Genomic DNA, 4,154 nt, shown 5'->3' with positions numbered 1-4,154 from the left:
AACTGTTGGAACAATAGACCTAATGTGGTTGGATCTACTCCCTTGAAAACATTGTTTCAGCATTTCCTCTGAAAGTCTTTTGTTAATCATGGAATATTTTGTAAGTGCTTAATAAATCCACTTAAAATTTGCATAAGAATTATACTGTGGCATAGTATTGATCACAAACTAAGTAATTCTTTCTTTCTTCTTGTAATAATGTCCATTTATTTTATTCAGTAAGTATATATGTTCTAGAAATTATGATAACCTTTTATCCTATCTAATAAAGAGGGAATATGCTAATTGACTGCCCCACCCTCTAAGATGGTGGTGCCCACAGCCACAAGATGTGGTGCCCAGTCCCCTCAGATTCCCAGCTACCCAGGGCCACCAGAGGCTCAGGTAACCAGTGCCCACTGAGGCTTACACTGCCGGCAATGGCAGCAGCAGAAGTGTGATGGGGCATCACTTTTCCCTGATTGCCAGGTTGCGTCCTGCCCTTGAGGGCTCCTGGACTGTGAGAGGGGCAGGTCGGGCTGAGGGACCCCACTCCCCCTTCCAGTGCACAAATTTTCATGTACCGGGCCTCTAGTCTAATGATAATCTCATTATTTATAGATAAATTAATACATTTGTCAAAAGGCATTTATTATTAGAATGATGGAAAATGCCAAATTCATAAATCATTAAATGTGTATTCATAAATACATCATGGTATTTATACACAAATACATAAATCATTGAAATGTATAATTTTTCATGTTACGTAATAGTTTAAAATATTTGTATAAGTTATTCTCCCAGTGAGCCATTATTGATTGTCTTCCGATCAATAAATTCCTAAATTTATTATTACCATTTTGATTGAAAAGCTATGAAAGTGTATTGCTATTTCAAAAACATAAAACAGTGGTAAAAGCAGTTTAATTTTTAGCCAATACCAGAGGTTTCTCCACTCTGCTTTCTCCTGCCTCTCTATTCTAGATCTATGGAAAAGTAAATTTGATAAGAACATTTCTATGACCATGTTTTTCTTTTAATAAGAAAAATACCTAAAGCTTTTAGATGTATTTAATAGCTTCAAATATTTCACTTAAATAAAATATATCCACAAACACTTTTATTCTTTCCTGATATTTAAAATTTTGGAGTAAAGCATATGATGTCTTGACTTGATGCCTTTTCTACTCTCAATTATAATTATTTTCTATTGTTAAATTTGATTTCCTAATGTTCAAGATGTCAAAAAAGAATGATACTTTCTGATAAAAAATATTTTCTTAGGCAGACAGTTTGTACATGAGGATCAATTCAAGACATTAAAAGAAGTCACAAGCAATGATGAATAGGTTAGACTCATTTTTATCATGTATTGTATAATGCATGTATAATGCATATTATATGGTGTTGTTTTGTTTTTTTGGTCAATGAGGACATTTAATTTCCTGTTCATTCATTCATCACTCAATTCGTACCTATCTTGTCATTGGTCTACACTCTCATTAAACAATTTTTAATGAGTGACTATAAACCATGTAATTCAGTCCAGACTCCATGCATTATTTCAGAAGTTTTCTGGCCTGCACCCTCAGTATTCTTATCCCTTTGTTCTTTCACCCTAACCGGCTAAACACACCTTTCTACCCCAATCAGATCTATCTGACTGTGGGTCAACTTTCTAGAGCCAGGGTACCAAATACTGCTAGTTACCAGAGGGCATCTCTCCATAATGCAGTTGGGCACTATAATATCGGAATCTCAGCCGGGTGCTCCGTGGTGCCTTATAACCCTCCAGTTCCTCAGTCACCATCCTTTCCCTACTGACAGTTGAAGCTAAATCATTCTTTGTTGTGGAGCCTTTTTGTGTATTGGGGGGAGCTTAGCACCATTCTTGGCCTCAACCTACCAAGTAACAGTAGCTCCTCCTCATCTAGTTGTGAAGAATCAGGTGATCATTAGAATCTTTTCTTAAAATTATCACAAATTAACTTTTACCCATAAGGTGTTAAATAAGTAGCTGACATTTATAGAAAAAAAAACACTGTATCAGGCAGCCTGTTATGCATGTCAAAGGCATAGTCTCATTTATTTACCATATCTGTACAATGAGGGGTTTACTATCATGCTCTCATTTTACAGGTAAAGAAATTACAGTTTTGCCAAAGCCGGTTTGGCTCAGTGGTAGAGTGTTGGTCTGCGGACTGAAAGGTCCCGGGTTCGATTCCGGCCAAGGGCATGTACATTGGTTGTTGGCACATCCCCAGTGGGGGGCGTGCGAGAGGCAGCTGGTCGATGTTTCTCTCTCATCAATGTTTCTAGCTCTCTATTTCTCTCCCTTCCTCTCTATAAAAAATCAATAAAATATATTAAAAAGAAAAAGAAAAAGAAATTACAGTTTAGATGTTAACTGCCCCCAAATCTCAAAGCCAGAGGGTGGAGGAACAGAGTGGACATCTGGTCCCTTGCAAACATTTCACAGAAGACTCTTCAAACCTAGATTCATTGACCAGTTTGTCCCCATGATTTCAAAATATGCAGTGGACTTAACAAAAGTGCTGTAGTTAGAATATCACTTATTGTTTATTAGAAAAATGTGGTTTGGTTTAATAAGTTTTCATTTTTAGCTTTTTAAAGCATTTAAATGTATATATGTGCAAATGTAATTTGAAAAATATTCTATTGCCCAATCAAATTATAACACTGCTAATATTCTTGAATCTTTTCTGCAGCCAGTACGAGGTCATGGGCTAGCCTGACTCACTCAGGGAAGGCCTGCCTGGCGGCCTTGCAAACTCAGAGACCTAAACTAACCACAAAAAAATGTTCTGAACTTAAAACGTTTTAAACTAAAAGCAATTTATGGTGGATAGTTGTGTCCTAGGCCAGCATCTTTCCTGACAATAGTCAATCTTTACCTTAACTGAGCCTGTCTATTATCTTTTTGCACTTACAGTAACATATCCTTGGAATGCCAAAGTGATTTTCCTATTTTTGGACCCCTCAAAGCACAGACACTGCTCTGTGGAGACCACAAACCCCCACGTTGTTATTGAGTTAACTAGTGGTCTGATGCACAGATTCATGCACATTGAAAGGAAATTAATTAGAAGGAAGATTTGTGCATAGTCTCATTTATTCCCCATATCTGTACAATGCAAAAAAATTACATGTCAAAATGGTATATATAATATAGTATTATAAAATTAAAATACAAAATATTTTAATAATGCTATTTGTCCTTTCTCTATAATAGAGGTGTCAGAGATGAAAGAAAATTAGTAAAATGTATATAAAAATAATGGAGAGCTATATATGTCTCGCACATGCACACGTCAACGTTTATTTTAAATATGTCATATGTTTACCAGCTGGTCAGTTGGACGGACAGACTGTCAGTCACTTAGCCTTCTATATATATGGAAGATTGTTGACTGGTAACCATCCTATGTGAAAGAAGAATGTGTCTATCATTTGAATTTTTAGCCAATACCAGAGGTTTCTCCACTTTGCTTTCTCCTGCCTCTTTATTCTAGCACCAATGGATTTCTTGTATAAAATGGATTGTAATGTATAAAATAAAGTGCAAAACTGCCATTCTCCAGAGCATTATCTCAATTTGTTAAGATTTTGCTTCCTGGCAATTGTAGGCAGTTTGGCTCAAATAAACTAAAAAATTCTATGGGTTTGAATGTTTCTTATATTGACATTACAATTAATCAAAAATTACATGATAGCTACTTTGTAAAAAAAATAGGTTTACTAATTATTTCTTCAGAGAAAACATTTTAAATGTGGCATTTAAACTGGATTTTATTAAAAATGTTTCTTCAGCTGTGTGAAGGCCTATGAATAAGTGGGGGAAGGCATGGAGTGGGACAAAACTATGACAAAGGAGTTAGGAAAAACATTTTAGGCACAGAGATAACTAATTAACTCAGACACATGGTTCATCTCATTCTCATAAAGCCTAGTTGCCTTTTGTGCACTCCACCTGTTGAAAGTTAGGCAAACATACATTTTAAAAAGTATTAGAAAACATTGAAATTCATAATGCCCAAGGCTACATTTAACATAAGCAAAACTCTTCCCTTTCTAAAATTTACTATTTCAGTATATTTAATTTTCTGGTTACTTAAAGTATTTTTTTTAATCTTTCTAATGTAAAAAAAAAA

This window comes from Pipistrellus kuhlii, unplaced genomic scaffold (assembly GCF_014108245.1).
Source record: "Pipistrellus kuhlii isolate mPipKuh1 unplaced genomic scaffold, mPipKuh1.p scaffold_m20_p_10, whole genome shotgun sequence".
Classification (NCBI taxonomy): domain Eukaryota; kingdom Metazoa; phylum Chordata; class Mammalia; order Chiroptera; family Vespertilionidae; genus Pipistrellus; species Pipistrellus kuhlii.
This window is presented reverse-complemented; position numbering follows the sequence as displayed.